The following is a 21,380-nucleotide window of genomic DNA, read 5'->3' on the forward strand; positions in this document are numbered from 1 at the left end:
CGATAAATCCAGTTATGTTCCGCCCACACACGGACTGGCCATCGGGAGTAGCGGGAGTTTTCCCGGTGGGCTGGTGGTTCAGCGTGGGCCGGCGGAGAAAAAAAAAAAAAAAACAGTTGCGCGCTGGCCTTTAATATGATAAGCAATGTTAACAGTTTCTTTAACAAACTGTTAACATTGCTTATTACAGTTGCGCGCTGGCCTTTAATATGATAAGCAATGTTAACAGTTTGTTAAAGAAACTGTTAACATTGCTTATCATATTAAAGGCCAGCGCGCAACTGTTTTTTTTTTTTTTTTTTTTTCTCCGCTGGCCCACACTGAACCACCAGCCCACCGGGAAAACTCCCGCTACTCCCGATGGCCAGTCCGTGTGTGGTTCCGCCATCATTTACAAATCGTAAGAAACACAGTTTAATACGAAAAATACTGAAAACTTGAAATGAAAAATCAGAATATTTCATCGTTTCCGCCATTTTGGCCCGCACTGAATCTTGTAACATGCGGACTGAATAAATCGCGAATTCTGATTGGTCGAAAATTGCCAAACACCCTGCGTTGTAGTTTCCTCTTTCTTGGCGGGAGAACCGCATTTTTTTTTGCTGACTCACTCTTCTGGATCAAGATGAATCCCAACAAACGCCCCAAATTGAATGTGACAAAAACTGATTCGTTTTTCCACAAAAAGACAGAAAAGGTATGTGTGATACATTGATTAACAAGGGGGGTTCATTGGGGTATGGTAAAATAGAATACTGTTGGTTTTTTTTTTTTATTAAATACTGTAACTAGATCAAAAGATTATATACAATTCATTGTTGTTTATTTTCTTTTCACTTTTGTTACCAAATCAGACACCATACATACATCTGATACATTCAGGAGTGAAACTGAAAAAAATACAAAGTAAAAATATGCAATATTTCTGATCAAAAATTACACGCCATTTCACCCTGAAAATGTCCTAGAATGCAGGAAATGAAGTCTAAATTTCAAAAATTTTCTGGGGGGGCATGCCCCCAGACCCCCCTAGAGGGACTTCGCGCCTGCGGCGCTCGTCTTCGCACCTGCGGCGCTTATCAGGATTATATAAAATATTATTTTTGACTGGTAAATTTCTTTTTCTGCCTAATACCCTAATGGACATACATGACATAGTGGATGTAATTTACGTTCACAACTTTTTTTTGCCGTCAGAAATATTTAATATTAAATTTTGTGACTTGACTGACAATAGCCGGCGGCATAAGCCACAGATGGCGATTTGCCGCCAGTGACCGGCTACTTTTGAGACCGCTGCATTTGATCACTCGATGTTCTAAAATAGCAGCTAGTCGGGTGCTAACGGTTAGCATTTTAACTAAGCCAGACAGCCACAAGCTTTAATAAGACCAATTCTTGCACGTATAGAACGGTATTACGGCACTTAAATATTATCTAGGAACAAAAAACAATAGTCATTAACCCATGTAGACACTACGTTGAGAACATATACAGTCATCATGCAACTCCTCAAATAACATTACGTTTTTCAGGTGTTTTTTTACCCCAAGGATAGGTCATGGCTAATATGGTTAGATGAAGGAGGCTAGGTTACGAGAGACAAAGTTTTTATATATATATGCACAATTATTTTAACACTTACGCTTTGATTGTAGACGAGTAAATGACTTCCACTTCAACGCTGATCGTTTACTCCCAGTCACCGAGGCTCCAAAGAAATACACACTAGTAGATGAAATTCAGCAAGTTGATAAATGAACACACCTATCTGAGGAAAAGCCCGGGAGTCACGTTCCTTAGCAACCAGATTGCCCAGCCATCGGTTCCATCCACTGACAGTGTAGCAGCTAGCAGTTTGTAACGGAACGCTGTTGAATATTATAATAGCAGCCAGCAGCTACACTGTCAATCTTACTATCTCTGCTGTCAATGGTTCCATATATCCACCAGGGGGAACCAAACAGTATATGGTCTGCACAGTACTCGGGTCTATCATTACTACCAGAGTGGATTACCGGAGAGCAACCCCCCCCCCCAAAAAAAAACTCTTCGGATCTGCACGAATTACACAAGTCTCCCAAAATGCCGGGGAAAAAGCGGAATGCGCCGAAAAGCACGCCGTTTGCATGCTTGGTGAATCCAGCAATGCTATGGGATGCTGCCAAAGCAATCCTGTGGGGGAAAATCATATCAGAATCTGCTTTCATAAGAAAAATGAAAACGGGCAATTCCATGTAAATGTCAACCTCACCATGCAAAAATAAAGCAACATGTAATACATCAAAACCACTCCCAGAGATATCACCTAGGCCTGTATTTTACAGATGTGAATAAGTTGAACCAATTTGTAACCAACCTAATATGTCACTGTCGGTCTTTCTCTCTTATAATGTAAACCCCAAGCTAAAATCAACTTTGATCATGTACAATTCTATATTATTGCCACAAGCCACAGAAATGTATGCTAAAATCCACAAAACAGCAAAACAATAGCCATCCTAAATATTATTTAAGAACTTTGATAGTTTTAGCTGATATTTAGAGAGTTTTTCAAAGGGTTATGGTGGTTAAATTGCTGATTTTCTAAACATATGCCATGTCTATTTCAGACGCGTCACATCCATAACGGAATTTCGTCACATCCATAACGCTGACTTTTCCTTCCGAAACTCTGCATGAAATACAAAATATTTTAAACAAAGATTTTTTAATATTCACCTTGGACCCCTCTATCAAATGGATATCTCCATTTCGACATTAGGTTTACAATTTCACAGAGTTTGATAAAAATGTACAGTCACCCAAGAAAAGTGATACTTTTTCTGTCACATCCATAATGCATCTTTTATTGGCATTTTCTGGCATGCCCTAGATGTACTATGGGAATTGTTCTATCACTTCTCCAGTATGGTACAGCCTTAAAATATGCAACACCTGTTTAAATACTGGGAGACAATAAAACATGCACTGGGTCATTTGTTGCCATTTTGAGTTCAAGTGTCACGTCCATAACGCTGGAATTGCTCAAACTCAAACTTTTAAGCCTGCAGAAACAACTAACAGAACTGGAACAACAACATAGTGTGAGTAAAGACCCTCAATTACTCTTACGGATGAGACCGCTTAAACAAGAAATAGACAAGATCTACTCTGATGAAGTAGAGAAAAATCTCAGGTTTACAAAACAAAACAGCTGCTTGCCTGGAGACTCTGAAAACAACAATCAGAAAACACAGTCTACAAGATTCGGGACCCTACCACTAAAAAAAAGTCACATATAAACTTGAGGGAATACAAAAAGCATTTGAAAAATGTTACCAGACCCTGTATACCCAACCTACTTTGTTTGAACCTGCTAAATTAGAAGAGTTCCTGAGCCAACTGGACCTGCCCTCCTTAGGGAAATTACAAAACGAAAAATTAATAAAAGAAATATCAACTGAAGAAATCGATAAGGCGATCTCCTCCCTGAAGTCCTATAAGGCTACGTTCACACTGCAGGCTGAAGTGACTCAAATCCGATCTTTTCGCCCATATGTGACCTGTATCCGATCTTTTATTGACAATATGAACGACACAGATCCGATTTTTTCAAATCCGACCCAGGCCGTTTGGATATGTGGTCCTAATTCCGATTCCTATCCGCTCTTTTCATATGCGACTTCAGTCTGAACCGCCAGGTCGCATTCATCCGACTTACACGTCATCAACAAGCCACAAACGTCACTATTCTGCGCTGAAGTAGGCGGCGGGTCTCTCAAAAAAGTTACAACAACATGGCGCATAATCACGGGCGCAGATAGAGGGTGGGACGAGTCATATTTAAATTCACCTCGTTCGGTCCCCCCCACTTATAGGGAGGAAAAAACGTCTATGCTGTCTTTCTTTGCATAAGGCAAACCTCACGGAAAAATCAAAAGACTAATTACCATTCGGTTTATTGAGGTGCACGGCAGTGTATACATAGTTGCAACAACTCACATAAAACAAAACAAAGACTGATATTCGGTTGGTTGAGCTGCGCAGACTGCACAGGTTGCGAGCTCGAGCTTGGTTGCTATGGTTACTAACAACAAGTTTGACAGGCATATCGGGGTTGGGGTTGGTTTGCTGGCAGCTTTGTCCCCCCCAGTTTTTTGTCCCCCCCAGTTCAAAAAACGTATCTGCGCCCCTGCGCATGACATCAATGCGAGGGACGCTTCGGGCTGTGAAGGTTCTGAATCTTCTCAATGGAAGGACGCAGAGGTTAGGGAGCTGATTTCCATTTGGGGGGATGCAGCTATTCAAGCTAGATTGGATGAGTCATACCGCAACCGGGCGGTTTTACTTCCGTAAACACTGGCCATGCTCACTGCGTGTGACGTCGTCGTATCCTGCAGTGCGCATGCGGAACACTTTTAGGTCGCTTTTCGTTCATACTGAGGATCACATACAAGTCGCATATATTTGTTAATGTGAACGACCTCACAAAAAAATCGGATTTCACAAAAAAATCGGAATTGAGCATTAAGCCTTGCAGTGTGAACGTAGCGCAAGTCCCCAGGGACAGACGGATTTCCAGGAGAATGGTATAAATCACTGAGGGAGCATTTAATACCAATACTACATAAAAGCTTCAATTACACCTTGAGGGAGGGAGATCTTCCCCCATTTTGGAGGGAGGCTACTATCTCAGTGATTCCAAAGGAGGGCAAGGACCCGAAAGAATGTGGATCTTATGCCGCTTTTCCACTACAAACGCGGCTGAGCCGTGCCGTGCTGAGTCGAGCTGAGCGGGGCTGTTGGAGTTGCATTTCGACTACAACCGCGCTGAACCGTGCTGGCTGGAAGTGGGTGGACACATTGGGTGGAGTTAGCGAAAGTGGGTGGACGTCACGTGATGTCGTTAAGCAGCGCAAACAGTGACATCAGTGACAGTGGCGGAACAAGTCAGAGCCGGGCCGGGGGCGGGGCAAATGACCGGGCCCTTTATTAAAGCTTATCATAACATCATTTTAGGCTACAAAATGTCCGCAACTGCGGTGTTTACCAATTTCAACACTACCGGGTGCAACTATGTTATTTAGTACATCAAGTCCTTCAAACGAACATGTAACTCAGAAACAAAATACATTAGGATACTGTACATGGCTCATAATAAAACATCAATAGCCTATACTGCGCACATTATTTGAAGGGCATACGAATGAGCGCTCAGGTTGCAACGGTGACAGGAAGAGTCAGAAATAAAAGGAGGGCGGTGCAAACCTCACTGAATGCACTGTGTTTACCAATTTCAACACTACGGGGTGCAACTATGTTATTTTGTACATTAAGTCCTTCAAACGAACATGTAACTCAGAAACAAAAAAACATTAGGCGACATACTGTACATGGCTCATAATAAAACATCAATAGCCTACTGCGCGCATTATTTGAAGGGCATACGACGGGCCTTGCGCTCCGCAAACTCGTCCACGATGCTCTGTATGTCACTGATTCAGTGAGCTTTTAAGCAGTAGTCTCACGACCCGAATAGTAAACAATAAACATGGAGGACATGGAGTCGTTAGTGTTGCTGGTCTTGGTGCTGTGGCTTGTTGTCACCGACAACGCCAACAGATACTGGCAAGAGCGTATAGATGAGGCGAGGCACATAAGGCTTCAGAAATTCTCGTAATTCGTAATTCTTCTTCTTCCGGGTTTACGGTGTTTACAGATCCCAGCGCGCTCGCAGGGCGTGTGTGGGCATGTGAGGACACTCCTCCTCACCAATCAGTGCACAGGGGAGTGTCTGCTCACGCCCCCAGCCTCACTCGGCACGGTTTGGCTCGCTTCAGCCCCACTCCAAAACGGTGCGAGTTTTAGGGGCTAAGCAGGGCTGAAACGAGCTGAGTCGTGCTGTTTTTTGGTAGTCGAAACGCGAGCCGTGTCGGGCTGAAGTGAGCTGAAGCGAGCTGAAGTGAGCTGAAAAAGGGTAGTGGAAAAGGGCCAATATAGACCTATCAGTATTCTAAACCAAGATTATAAATTATATGCAGCTATTTTAACTAAAAGGATGGAGGAAGTGATGCCTTTTCTGATTGATGAAGATCAAACCTTTAATATTAAAGGTAGACAAACTCAGGATAATAAAAGGAGAATCCTCCACATTGTTGAACATATAAAAAAGGAAAAACTTGGAGCTATCATACTCAGTATGGATGCGGAAAAAGCATTTGATGCGGTGGGGTGGAAATTTCTCTATACAGTTATGGAAAAAATTCGGCTTCCATGAGAAATTCATTAAAGGCATCAAAACACTGTACACGTCCCCCACAGCCAGAATTAAGGTAAATGGAGGTCTGTCAGGAACTATCCACCTGCAACGCGGCTGTCGCCAGGGCTGCCCAGCCAGCCCAGTGCTTTTTAATCTTTTCATTGAACCTCTTGCTCAAGAGGTAAGACAGAATCCTGATCTAGAGGGCATCACAATAAAATAAAAGGTACAGAGCACAAAACATGCCTTTATGCAGATGACGTCTTGGTCAGCCTAAAGAATCCAGAGTCAGGAATCCCAAGATTAATGGATTTCCTGCAGATGTATGGAACTTTGTCAGGCTACTCCCTTAATGTTAATAAAGCACAAGCCCTGACATTCAATTTTGCACCATCATTAGATCTTAAAAACAAGTACAAGTTCAACTGGGACTCTACCTCTATTAAATACCTAGGTGTTAAATTAACAAAAGGACACAACAGTTATTCTTTGAAAACTATATAAGTATTAATTCACTGATAAAGGAAGATTTGGACAGATGGGCCTCCCTGCCTCTGGATCTGGGCAACATAATTATGACAATAAAAACAAACATCTTACCTAGATTACTTTATCTGTTTCAGTCTTTACCTATTTGTATCCCCGATAGTCAATTTAGAGAATGGGAGAAGATGATATCATGGTTTATCTGGAATGGCAAGGCTCCCAGAGTGAGGTATAAAACTCTACAGCTGCTTAAGTACTGTGTGTTGGGGGGGGGCCTTGCCAAGACTTAAAGATTATTACTTGGCAGCTCAAATAAGACCACTGTTGCAATAATGACTACTCTGCAAAATGGAAAGATGTGGAGTTGTCACTGTCAGACAGGCCTGTACAGAGTTTATTAGGAAACTCAATGGCAGTTAAACAATATGATATCCAGAGCCAGTGGGTTGGATTTTCTGGAGGTCTGGTTTGGCCTGGTAAAACAACTTAACATTCAGAAAGAAACATGAATTTTAACGTGACCAACCCATGATCCTGACTTCAGACCAGGTACAAATGATGGAGGTTTCACTCAATGGGTGAGAAAAGGACTCTCCACACTATGCTTACTAGTTGAAAACCAGAAATTTATAGATTTTAAAACCATTTCAGACAGATATGGCCTTGCTCAGCAAGATTTCTATAGATACCTCCAACTCCGGCATTATTTTGACAAGAACATTAAAGGACTTGTACAGGAAGATTTATCAGGTATTACCAAAATGTTTGTCAAAGCCTATAATACAAAACTGTCCAGAAAGATTATTGGTGAACTATACAGACTAGCTGAATTAAGAGGTCACTCAACAAACTATATTAAGGCGAAATGGGAAAAAGAATTGGGAACTGTAATTACTTCCGAAGACTGGACAAATATAATAAATACTCAAATTACTACTACAGCCTCACAACTGTGGAGGGATTTTTCCTGGAAAAATTGCATTCGATTTTTTATAACACCAAAACAAAAGTCTAAACAGACAGGACTACAATCCACATGCTGGAGAGGATGTGGACATAGTTCGGCAGATCACACACACGTATTCTGGAGCTGTCCCATTCTTAAACCCTTTTGGGAAGGAATTCAAAGTGTTATGAGAAAAGTATTGCAGTATAATTTTGATTTCACCTGTCTATCATTCTACATGGGTAATATGAATATAGAACTACCAAAAAAAGACATATCTCTTAAAAATCTTCATGGCAGCGAGCAAGAAAGCCATAACAAGAAGATGGCTTAATACGGAACCTCCCAAGGTTAGTCAGTGGGAAGCCATAATTAAAGACATTCAAGATGGAACTACTGACTTTCAGTCTTAGATTACAAAGGGACAAAGGTGATGTCCTCTGGGAAAAATGGAACACTTGTATGACAAGAAGAGGTGATAACCTGACTTAAATGTGTTGTACATTATATAGAAAATAATGACCATATTGCTGTAAACAGTGACGTTCTACTCGCAACTCCACAGTTCTTTTGTCCTGTATATATGAATGTGCACATATGTGCGTGTGCAAGTTTGTACATATGATTATGTTTATCACTACCTGGACATATGGGTGCAGATGAATATGGCACGTACATGTCTAGGAGCGCGGGCATGTGTGTGCATGCCTGTTTTTGTTTTTTATTATTTTATCTTATTTTTTCCTTTTTGTTTTGCATTCATAAGGACACTACATGACCAGCCTTTGAAATATTCTACCATATCATGCTGTAACCATTACTCAGTGTACTGAGGCTGCCCATGTTCTGTACAAAAATTTGGGAAAAATTAAAAAGTTAAAAAAAAAAGAATTAAGAAATAAATGGTTAAAGAGAATACAACAAGTGGAGCCAAGCCTGAAAACTCCAGATAAATTCATGATTGTATTTAAAATGTATCTTTTAAAAAATATAAAATCAGAAGCAAGTATGGAAGAGTTGCTTAAGAACCTCGTTTTATTTTTTCTGCTCGCATTCGAGTTAGCTTCTTCATAAAACTGTTTGATTTTCTTACAGGTGAAGCAGCTTCCTTCTTCGACACGGAAAATCCAGATTGGTTTCAAACAACTCTGATATAACTCTGTAAACAAAAGTGCTCTGAGAGCACAATATCTGTGCTACAAGTACTTAATAGACCCTCATGAAATTGTCGAAGTACAGGTTTGGCAATCAAGGGCCATAACTCTGGTGAAATGTTACCGAATTGAACGAAATTGTAATGTGCACATTACCAACACACAGCAAAGCCTTTTGCAAAGTTTTGGAAAATTCCTGCAAAAATTATGAGAGGAGTTGATTTCAGAAGATGAGCACACTTTCATGAAATTGTCAAAGTTTGGTAATCAAGAGCCCTAACTCTGAAAAAATTTGACTGAATTGAACTAAACTGCAATATGCATATTAGCAACATATAATAATGCCTTTTGCTACGTTTTGTGAAATTCCTCCAAGAATTGTGAGAGGAGTTCATTTCAGAAAATAAGCACACCCTCATGAAATTGTTAAAGTACAAGTTTGGTAATCAAGGGCCATAACTCTGGTAAAATGCGACTGAATTGAACAAAATCGCAGTATGCATATTAACAACATACAGCAAAGAATTGTGTCAAGTTTCGTGAAATTCCTCCAAAAATTAACAGAGGAGTTGATTTCAGAAGGTGAGTACCCTTCCCGGGACAGACGGACATTGCCACGACATAATCCTCCTTTGGGGGATAAAAACCCAACAAGCAGCTACATGTGGGATATATCCTGAAAGAACAAAAAATATTAAGAGCAGAGAGCACTAAAGCTTTGTTTCCGTTAGCAAATATTTGGGATAAAATTGTTATTGTCCATTACACACTTCTCAACCTATGCGACTCAGTTGTGCCTTTTGAGTAGAGAATAAATGAAGTGGGAACTGAACATTAACCGTTTATTGAAATTATTATTACAAGGGTGATTATAGTTACTATATGACTATAGCTACAACTGGAATGTGCGGATTCTGTTAGTGTTTATAATTATTGTACCATCCACTGTTAGATAAAATAAAAATAAAATCTTACAATATTGTTTGAAAGTCTAGAGCAAGACATATTTATAAAATAAACACTTCAGGTATTGTTTTAACAATAAGCATCACTGTATAAATGATAGCGTGCAAATAGCTCTGTAACTAGATGTCCATGGAATTGCCAAGATACGGAGGGCCAGGAACACTATCTAGCCCATCTCGTCGTTGAGGGTAAATGCCTTGGCTTTCGCAACATTCTGTTCCCAAATACTGATGTCGGGGGAAAAAAGTCTTTACACAAAGAAGGTTTTCTTGCTTTTGTAGTTTGTTTGGTTTTTTTAAAACTGTTCTTCCGTGTTTGGACTCTTTGGGGAAAAGAAGGTATATTTCAACATGTAGCTAATGCTAGGCCACAAACCTGCACCGTCACTCCAGTTGTTTCAAGGAATTTTGTAACGATCATAACCACTAACAAACTAATTTCCTTGCATATCTATCCTTTCTTCTTTCTGACTAAGATGACCCAAGTAATCCGGTAGTAGAGCTTTTTTTAGCTGTAGTTTTCTTCAGACAGCAGCAACAGATGCCAGACATCTCCGCTTGGGTTCAGTATGCAAAGAAAGTTTGCTCGCCCCCCAGGCATAGGGTAGTGACGGTTGCTAAGGTAAATGTGATGTCAGTGCAAGGGGTCTACATGTCCTCTATAATACACCCTCTTTTCCTTACTTTTTGGTGTCAAAGCTGCTGGATTTTGGATACAATTGTATTTCTAGATGGTGGCTTATAAACTGTGTCAGAGGACACAATCTGTAAAGCCTCCATTAACCCCCTGTCCTCTCTCACCAAAACTGGCCTGCAGTCTGTTTAACTATTGAGTTGGGTAACCTGTCAAAGGTAAACTTAATCAGTTTGTGTCTGAAGGAGCATCTGTTTGATGGCACAGCTGACAAAGTTTTTTGGGCAGGCTTCTTCAAGCACTGATAATTTAAAGGCCTTAACAGGCACGGGGGAGGCACACTCCAAGCTCCTACTGTCCCCGAGCACATCAGACAGTGCCAGTAAAACAGGGGTCAGTTAAAAAAAAAAAAACGCCAAAGTGAAAGTGCTGTCAGCCGGCAAGCGACTGAAAGGAGCTCCATTTCAGGCAGCATGGTGTGTTGAGTTCCTGTGGCGAACGCTGTAGTGTTGTTAGGCCCCATCACTCAGGGCTATGGTCCCTGGGTATTTTCACCCTCAAAAAAAGTGAGAGATTAAAAGAAAACAACTGACTTGGATGTCATCTGGGATTTTGAATGCTGTAATATAATTTAGCTTAGAAATGGTATAATTGTGGTCCTAAAGGAGAGATGCAAGTGAGAAGTGATATTTTTAATTAAATTGATAAATTTTACTCGTGATATTTAATAGTCAACTGACGTGCCTCAGTTTCCTGAGACATTGTGTGTTAAGAAGTCAGAAACTGAAGTCAACCAAATAAATTTAAAAAGAGCAGTAAAAAATCAGTAATAAAAAGATAACATTTGAATGTGTGGGTAAAGTCAGAGATACAGTGGTGCTTGAAAGTTTGTGAACCCTTTAGAATTTTCTATATTTCTGCATAAATATGACCTAAAACATCATCAAATTTTCACACAAGTCCTAAAAGTAGATAAAGAGAACCCAGTTAAACAAATGAGACAAAAATATTATACTTGGTCATTTATTTATTGAGGAAAATGATCCAATATTACATATCTGAGTGGCAAAAGTATGTGAACCTCTAGGATTAGCAGTTACCGTATTTTCCGGACTATACGTCGCTCCGGAGTTTAAGTCGCATCAGCCAAAAAATGCATTATGAAGACGAAAAAAACATATACGTCGCACCGGACTATAAGTCGCACTTTTTTGACGGGTTATTCTATCCATAGAATCTGTGATTGTATCTGATAAGCGGCGCGCAGTTACTGCGCGACTGCATTGTTTATTTAATAACCGAACAGCTGAGCAGTGATAACGCGCCCTTTGCCCTGTAAGTAGCCTAGTCTGATTATTTTAAATATCTACTACTATCTTTAATACTATCACTATTGTTATTACTAATAGCCTATATTATTATTATTATAACTAATATTAGTAGCCTATTACTGATGCATTAATCAGTTTGCTTTTAGGTTATTTTTACCGGTAGGGCTTATTATCGCCCCATGGCTCTTTCATCTTTGTTATTAAAGCTGTAGTCATCATCGAGGAGTGTCATTCTTCATTTTTGTCGAATTTTATTTCATTAAATCAGAGGTCAAGTAGGCTATACCTAGGTATATCATCTCCAAAGACAACCGTCTAGTGAAAAAAAAACAACCGCTTTTAAATCCCCTACTTAAATCCTTAAAAAGAGTAATTTAACTCATGTCTTGTGTGATCTGATCTCCAATGGTGAAATAAACCGGTTGTGATATGAGTAGTCTGTTATTTTAGAAGATAAATTTAATATATAATTTAATACATAGCCTAATAAAAATATTTTATAACATATCACGACATATTACTGTCTGTAACTGTTCGTCACTAAAGCGTTTTCTAAGATCATAATGTCTGATATTATTATTTTTTTTTTTTTACACACACAATAAGCGTGTGTGCGTAAAGTTATAGTAAACCACCCCCCACCTTTTTTTTTTTTTTTGAGTCGCCGGACCCACCCACCTCCTGCGTTCTGGGACCTCCCACTTCACAAATTAAGCACTGCCTAAAATCATTACATAACTTATTTAAATAACTATAGCCCTATCATTAATAATAAAACAGAGGTCAATCAAGTTTATCAAGCTGGCGATTTCACCCCAAATCAGCAAATCCATTGAATTCCTCATCCTCGGTGTCGCTTCTGAACAACTCTGCCAACTCCAGCGGCAGACGAAGCGCCGTTTCCTCTTCTTCTGCGTGGCTGTCGTCAGACTCGGCATCAGCTCCAGTTATTCCGCGGTGAAAAAAAAACAAACAAACATATATACGTCGCACCGGAGTATAAGTCGCATGGCTAGCCGAACCATGAAAAAAAGTGCGACTTATAGTCCGAAAAATACGGTAATTTGAAGGTGAAATTAGGATCAGGTGTTTTCAATCAATGGGATGACAATCAGGTGTGAGTGGGCACCCTGTTTTATTTAAAGAACAGGGATCTATCAAAGTCTGATCTTCACAACACGTTTGTGGAAGTGGATCATGGCATGAACAAAGGAGATTTCTGAGGACCTCAGAAAAAGCATTGTTGATGCTCATCAGGCTGGAAAAGGTTACAAAACCATCTCTAAAGAGTTTGGACTCCACCAATCCACAGTCAGACAGATTGTGTACAAATGGAGGAAATTCAAGACCATTGTTACCCTCCCCAGGAGTGGTCGACCAACAAAGATCACTCCAAGAGTAAGGTGTGTAATAATCGGTGAGGTCACAAAGGACCCCAGGGTAACTTCTAAGCAACTGAAGGCCTCTCTCACATTGGCTAATGTTAATGTTCATGAGTCCACCATCAGGAGAACACTGAACAATAATGGTGTGCATGGTAGGGTTGCAAGGAGAAAGCCACTGCTGTCCAAAAAGAACATTGCTGCTCATCTGCAGTTTGCTAAAGATCATGTGGACAAGCCATGAGGCTATTGGAAAAATGTTTTGTGGACGGATGAGACCAAAATAGAACTTTTTGGTTTAAATGAGAAGCGTTATGTTTGGAGAAAGGAAAACACTGCATTCCAGCATAAGAACCTTATCCCATCTGTGAAACATCATGTGGTAGTATCATGGTTTGGGCCTGTTTTGCTGCATCTGGGCCAGGACGGCTTGCCATCGTTGATGGAACAATGAATTCTGAATTATACCAGCAAATTCTAAAGGAAAATGTCAGGACATCTGTCCATGAACTGAATCTCAAGACAAGGTGGGTCAAGCAGCAAGACAATGACCCAAAGCACACAAGTCGTTCTACCAAAGAATGGCTAAAGAAGTTAATGTTTTGGAATGGCCAAGTCAAAGTCCTGACCTTAATCCAATGGAAATGTTGTGGAAGGACCTGAAGCGAGCAGTTCATGTGAGGAAACCCACCAACATCCCAGAGCTGAAGCTGTTCTGTACGGAGGAATGGGCTAAAATTCCTCCAAGCCAGTGTGCAGGACTGATCAACAGTTACTGCAAACGTTTAGTTGCAGTTATTGCTGCACAAGGGGGTCACACCAGATACTGAAAGCAAAGGTTCACATACTTTTGCCACTCACAGATATGTAATATTGGATCATTTTCCTCAATAAATAAATGACCAAGTATAACATTTTTGTCTCATTTTTTTAACTGAGTTCTCTTTATCTACTTTTAGGACTTGTGTGAAAATCTGATGTTGTTTTAGGTCAGATTTATGCAGAAATATAGAAAATTCTAAAGGGTTCACAAACTTTCAAGCACCACTGTAACTTCCCCAACCTATCGATGCCAATCTCCCCTAAAAAAATAACTAATAATAATAAAAATAAATTAAAAAAAGAAATAAATAAAAAAATTCAAGAAAACTTGACTTACACCTGGTCTTTTCAATAGCTAGAAACACCCTTGAGCTAAAGTATAAAGAATGCGGTTCGGTTCATAAATCGACGGGAAAATCAGATTCCTTTAACTGTTGGTTGTTCCAAGATTCTTCTCGACTCTGTTCAATTGTAAATCCAGTGTTCTGTTGAAGTTAAGGGTAAAGACAGTCCTCATATCGCTTTTGAATAATTCCATGCTAAAACAACCTTAAGTAAGCTCAAACTAAAGAGGTTTATTTTACAACCCCAATTTCAAAAAAGTTGGGACAAAGTACAAATTGTAAATAAAAACGGAATGCAATAATTTACAAATCTCAAAAACTGATACTGTATTCACAATAGAACATAGACAACATATCAAATGTTGAAAGTGAGACATTTTGAAATTTCATGCCAAATATTGGCTCATTTGAAATTTCATGACAGCAACACAGCAACACAAAAAAGTTGGGACAGGGGCAATAAGAGGCTGGAAAAGTTAAAGGTACAAAAAAGGAACAGCTGGAGGACCAAATTGCAACTCATTAGGTCAACTGGTAATAGGTCATTAACATGACTGGGTATAAAAAGAGCATCTTGGAGTGGCAGCAGCTCTCAGAAGTAAGGATGGGAAGAGGGTCACCAATCCCCCTAATTCTGCGCCAACAAATAGTGGAGCAATATCAGAAAGGAGTTCGACAGTGTAAAATTGCAAAGAGTTTGAACATAATCATCTACAGTGCATAATATCATCAAAAGATTCAGAGAATCTGGAAGAATCTCTGTGTGTAAGGGTCAAGGCCGGAAAACCATACTGGGTGTCCGCGATCTTCGGGCCCTTAGACGGCACTGCATCACATACAGGCATGCTTCTGTGTTGGAAATCACAAAATGGGCTCAGGAATATTTCCAGAGAACATTATCTGTGAACACAATTCACCGTGCCATCCGCCGTTGCCAGCTAAAACTCTATAGTTCAAAGAAGAAGCCGTATCTAAACATGATCCAGAAGCGCAGACGTCTTCTCTGGGCCAAGGCTCATTTAAAATGGACTGTGGCAAAGTGGAAAACTGTTCTGTGGTCAGACAAATCAAAATTTGAAGTTCTTTATGGAAATCAGGGACGCTGTGTCATTCGGACTAAAGAGGAGAAGGACGACCCAAGTTATCATTAGCGCTCAGTTCAGAAGCCTGCATCTCTAATGGTATGGGGTTGCATTAGTGTATGTAGCATGGGCAGCTTACACATCTGGAAAGACACCATCAATGCTGAAAGGTATATCCAGGTTCTAGAGCAACATATGCTCCCATCCAGACGACGTCCCTTTCAGGGAAGACCTTGCATTTTCCAACGTGACAATGCCAAACCACATACTGCATCAATTACAGCATCATGGCTGCGTAGAAGAAGGGTCCAGGTACTGAACTGGCTAGCCTGCAGTCCAGATCTTTCACCCATAGAAAACATTTGGCGCATCACAAAACGGAAGATACGACAAAAAAGACCCAAGACAGTTGAGCAACTACAATCCTACATTAGACAAGAATGGGTTAACATTCCTATCCCTAAACTTGAGCAACTTGTCTCCTTAGTCCCCATATGTTTACAGACTGTTGTAAAGAGAAAAGGGGATGTCTCACAGTGGTAAACATGGCCTTGTCCCAACTTTGAGATGTGGTGTTGTCATGAAATTTAAAATCACCTAATTTTTCTCTTTAAATGATACATTTTCTCAGTTTAAACATTTGATATGCTATGTTCTATTCTGAATAAAATATGGAATTTTGAAACTTCCACATCATTGCATTCCATTTTTATTTACAATTTTTACTTTGTCCCAACTTTTTTGGAATTGGGGTTGTAGCTTGATGGTGCACAGGGTGGCCAAAATCAAGTCTCTCTTATTAGAGGCTGGAGTGGAGCCCAAATTTTATATGTAACGCAGAGATCTGTATCTGTACAAATATTTCGATTGTGCCAGTTTGGTTGGTATAAACCTGCATTAAGTCCACTTTGATAAGTCAGTAACTAAGAAAAAGTGAAGAATACTTTTTTGGCTTTATTTTTCAAGGAAAAAAAATGGAGAATATTTCTCAGAACCCAGTGGGAACCCTTCTATTCAGAAGGTTCTGCTCACAATGATGACTACCACAACCTGCTACGCAGGAGACCTCAGGGTGGTCTCCTGTGTAGCAGATTGTGGTAGTCATCACCATGTTACTTCTGTGTAAATGTAGTTCAGTTATTTACATAGTGTTTGAAAGCTGCACTGCAACCCCAGGTGACTGAGGCCCTGTCCACACGATAACGGATTCAGGTGAATCTGATAAAATTGTTTATTGTTTCGGCCTGGCGTCCACACGGCACCGGCATTTTGGGTGCCCCAAAACGAAATCTTTTGAGAACGGGTTCCAGAGTGGAAAATCTGGCAACGGCGCCGTTGCAAAGTCGTCTGGATGAGTAGAACGGATTTGTTTACGATGGCATCACAACCACGACTGTCAGTGCTTCACGCCGGGTAGAAGTGTAAAACTCGATGCGAGTTGTCAACAAATCCTATAACTTGGTTCATGAAACGCGCTTACAAAATATTTTCACTGTGAATATTTATTGTGTAATGGTGCAAAGTGAGAGAGAGAGAGAACAGCCCTTAGGGCAGAGTCTTTAGTCCAAACACTGTGGAAGCAGTACCAAACCGCACACCACCCATGCGCTTTCCAAAAACAAAAACAATCCCGCCAGCAAAAATAGGGAAAAAAAGGAGCGATCTCACCTCTTCAGATGTTGGTTTAAGGCTGACAATACATTCCTCAAAAAGGGTGTAGAAGAACAAAGTAATCCATCAACGTGTAGCATTCAATTTATTCCGGACCATTAAAGTATTCTGGAGAATATCAGAATGTTGGCGTACCGGCTTCCATCTACCCCCATTCATTCCTCTTTCCGCGTCTTTCGTTTTACACTACTGATTAATAATCAAAACTTTATGTGATGCTACAGAAGAAGGGGTTTATGCGCATGCGTCTACTTCTTCTATTGTTCTGGTGTCTCCGATGGGACCATCTTACAGCGCACGTAGAGGTGTGGCATGTGTATTGCATCGTTTTCAGCAAGCGTTGCGTTGCCATATGTACCTGATATTTTACTGATCCGTTGCCCATGTGGACGCAATATTTAAAAAAAAAAAATCTCATTGTCGTGTGGATGTAGCCTGAAGTACACATAATATTGGCATCACAAGAAAGAACTGACCACAGGTTTGCCGGACTTGCCACCATTTTCCCAACAATCACTGATCACTGTGTGAGGAACTTTTGTTCCTCATACATAAAGTAATAATAAGGAGGTTGTTCCATACATAATTTTTTTCTGCTTTTTAGGTTTCTCAATTTTAGTGAGAAATCATATAACATGAGGAAGCCTAGGCTTTTCACCCTGAATTGTAAAAAAAAAAAATTCCTACTTCATGCAATGCTTTGCTACTCAAATATTCATGAAAATCTGGCAAATATGCAAATTAACCCCTTAAGACACATGTGATTTGTAGCGACTTTAAGGATTCACAAACTAAACTACTTTCCCCTGAAAAGAGTTACGCTACGTTCACACTGCAAGGCTTAATGCTCAATTCCGATTTTTTTGTGAAATCCGATTTTTTTGTGAGGTCGTTCACATTAACAAATATATGCGACTTGTATGTGATCCTCAGTATGAACGAAAAGCGACCTAAAAGTGTTCCGCATGCGCATTGCAGGATACGACGACGTCACACGCAGTGAGCATGGCCAGTGTTTACGGAAGTAAAACCGCCCGGTTGCGGTATGACCCATCCAATCTAGCTTGAATAGCTGCATCCCCCCAAATGGAAATCAGCTCCCTAACCTCTGCGTCCTTCCATTGAGAAGATTCAGAACCTTCACAGCCCGAAGCGTCCCTCGCATTGATGTCATGCGCAGGGGCGCAGATACGTTTTTTGAACTGGGGGGGACAAAAAACTGGGGGGGACAAAGCTGCCAGCAAACCAACCCCAACCCCAATATGCCTGTCAAACTTCTTGTGGATTACCATAGCAACCAAGCTCGAGCTCGCAACCTGTGCAGTCTGCGCAGCTCAACCAACCGAATATCAGTCTTTGTTTTATGTGAGTTGTTGCAACTATGTATATACTGCCGTGCACCTCAATAAACCGAATGGTAATTAGTCTTTTGATTTTTCCGTGAGGTCTGCCTTATGCAAAGAAAGACAGCATAGACGTTTTTCCTCCCTATAAGTGGGGGGACCGAACGAGGTGAATTTAAATCTGGGTGGGACGAGTCCCACCCTCTATCTGCGTCCGTGATTATGCACCATGTTGTTGTAATTTTTTTTGAGAGACCCGCCGCCTACTTCAGCGCAGAATAGTGACGTTTGTGGCTTGTTGATGACGTGTAAGTCGGATGAATGCGACCTGGCGGTTCAGACTGAAGTCGCATATGAAAAGAGCGGATAGGGATCGGAATTAGGACCACATATCCAAACGGCCTGGGTCGGATTTGAAAAAATCAGATCTGTGTCGTTCATACTGTCAATAAAAGATCGGATACAGGTCACATATGGGCGAAAAGATCGGATTTGAGTCACTTCAGCCTGCAGTGTGAACGTAGCCTTTGTGACCAATCAGCGCATTGGATCAGTTTAAGAAAATTTATTTTGACAATGCTCCAACAGCTAGACATTTTCTTTCCCCATAACCAGAATATGCTATTTAATATGCACAGAATGTTTCATTTCCTTGTGAGCCTTTTTGAGAAATAACCAGTAATAGGTATATAACTATTTCCACAATTTGCAGCTTCCATCTTGGTTCTGTGAGCCATGATTAGGATTTCCTTTTGCAGTGTGTGATGTTCCTAGAAAAAAGTCAGAACTACTGGTTTGTCTGGTGGAATTCCGATTGATGGCACCACCAAAAGGGGAAAAACCCTCCCACTGACTCAATTTCAAGTTGTTTAGTTCCAGTTTCAACTGCTGTGATTGTACTTTGGGGTGCTGAAAGTGACTAAAAACAGTCTTTAATCCATAACAGAGAGATAGAGATACAAGTCTCATATATTCACTTTCAGCACTACAAAGTACAATCACAATGCTCCGACAGTATTGTATATATACACTATTTATATATATATATATATATATATATATATATATATATATATATATATTTTAATGAAGTCCACGTGAGCTTTATTGCCTGCAAAATTTGGTTCCATGGCCCAAGAATGCGAGAGATTACATGAGAGAGATTACAAGGAAAAATAATTCAGGAATTATTTTACACCAAAACTTGATCTTAGCATCATTTTTAAAAAAATTTCAGACTCTTATCTGTATAATTTGTTTTGCCATTTAACCATGTTGAAAATGTCCTCATATACCTATAGATACACAGCCCAAAGATAGGCCTCTAAGCTAACCCGGGTATTAACAAGTTTCCTGAAGAAAACTCACGATAGTATTGAGTTACATGGAGTACTTTTGTGAGATATTTTGTTAAGATATGTCAAAAATATGTTTTAATCGTTAAGTAAACTTTTATATTCAAGGGCATGAGCTTATGATGCCAGCTAGTTTAACAGCTACAGTAGTTAACAGGGACGCTAACGTGTTACAGCATCACGGGCCCGCTTAAGGGAGAAGGCTGTAAGTGGCGGATGTTACCCGGTCACGACATCAGCTGTGATCTTACCTCTCCGCGTACGCCAAAAAGACCACTCTTTAAGATATATTTAAAAAAAAAACTAATATCGGTTTGAATCGCCCATGTACACTTGAAATCTGGCGAAAATTGGCGATTGCGTTGCGTCCTTTCTCCTCTCCTACGAAGACACTGCGTATAACCGGAAGTGACGTTCTCCGCGTTATTCTTCTTTAAGGTTTCATGGCGGATGGCTAACCAATTTAAAGGTGCATTACCGCCACCGACTGGGCTGGAGTGTGGGACAGACGCTATAAGTATGGAAACGTATTGCTGCCACACTCAAAAAAAAAAAAAAATTGGCTTAGTATCAAGTAATTACGTGAAAACTTTATTGTTATAACAATATCTTATCACGTTTTTACAATATATTTATCATGTAATAACATGATATTATCACGTAATTTCATGATACAAAATTAATTCATGATACGAAATTATGTTATAACATGAAATCACGTTATTTCATGATACGAAATTATCATGTTATAACATGAAATTATCACGTTAATTCATGATAAATTATCACGTTATTTCATGATATTTTCATGTAATAACATGAAAACACCTTATCAAGAAATAACGTGAAAGTATGGTTTAATGTCATAGGCTAGGCTACTTCCATTAAAAGCAGACGTCCTAGCCTAGTCTACTGAGAACAAGCTATGGCTCGTGTACATGATTTAATTCGATTCTACTTTAAGCTTGGTTTGAGACATGGTGATATTCTACAGTTGTTGAGCACAGTAGATGACATTGTTATCAGTATGCGTACTCTCCGAAAGATTTTGAAGAGTATGGGGTTGTACTGAAGAAAGAACGAATCCGACCCTCTTGAGGTAGCATCGTTTCTCGTTGATCAACTGGATGGACACGGAAGGCTCCATGGATACAAGCTCCATCATCTCAACTGCATCCAAGCTGGATATGTTGTCACCCAAAGTACGGTGAGGCATTTGTTAAAGTTTCTCGACCCCTATGGTGTTGAACAAAGACAAAGAAATCGCCTGATGCAATGTGTCTACTTAAACCCTGGGCCTAATTTTATGTGGCATGTTGATTCTTATGATAAATTAAAGCCATTTGGTGTATGTATAAATGGGGCAATTGATGGTTTTTCAAGACTCATGATATGGATTCATGCCTATTCAACAAACAGCAACCCCAGTATCATCGCTCATAAGAGAAGTCGAGAGGAGGATGGGGACGCCTTCCAGAATTCGTGCAGATTTGGGAACAGAAAATGTCACAATAGCAGAAATGCAGAGGTTCTTACGATGGAGTACGGATCGCTGCAACGTCAGTAATTGTTATATATCTGGGTCCAGTAATCATAATCAGCGGATTGAAAGCTGGTGGGCCTT

At 40.1% G+C, this 21,380-nt stretch overlaps 1 protein-coding gene across 1 annotated transcript in view; it reads right to left on the reverse strand.

The window, feature by feature from the left end:
- The window catches only part of smndc1 (survival motor neuron domain containing 1), a 47,543-nt gene extending 27,367 nt beyond the window's left edge, over window positions 1-20,176 (reverse strand). The window contains exon 1 of the mRNA XM_060933606.1: window positions 20,008-20,176. The gene's annotated coding sequence lies outside the window, so the exon portion shown is untranslated. The remainder of the gene's footprint in view (window positions 1-20,007) is intronic.
- Window positions 20,177-21,380: the final 1,204 nt, after the last annotated feature.

This window comes from Neoarius graeffei, chromosome 11, assembly GCF_027579695.1.
Source record: "Neoarius graeffei isolate fNeoGra1 chromosome 11, fNeoGra1.pri, whole genome shotgun sequence".
NCBI lineage: Eukaryota > Metazoa > Chordata > Actinopteri > Siluriformes > Ariidae > Neoarius > Neoarius graeffei.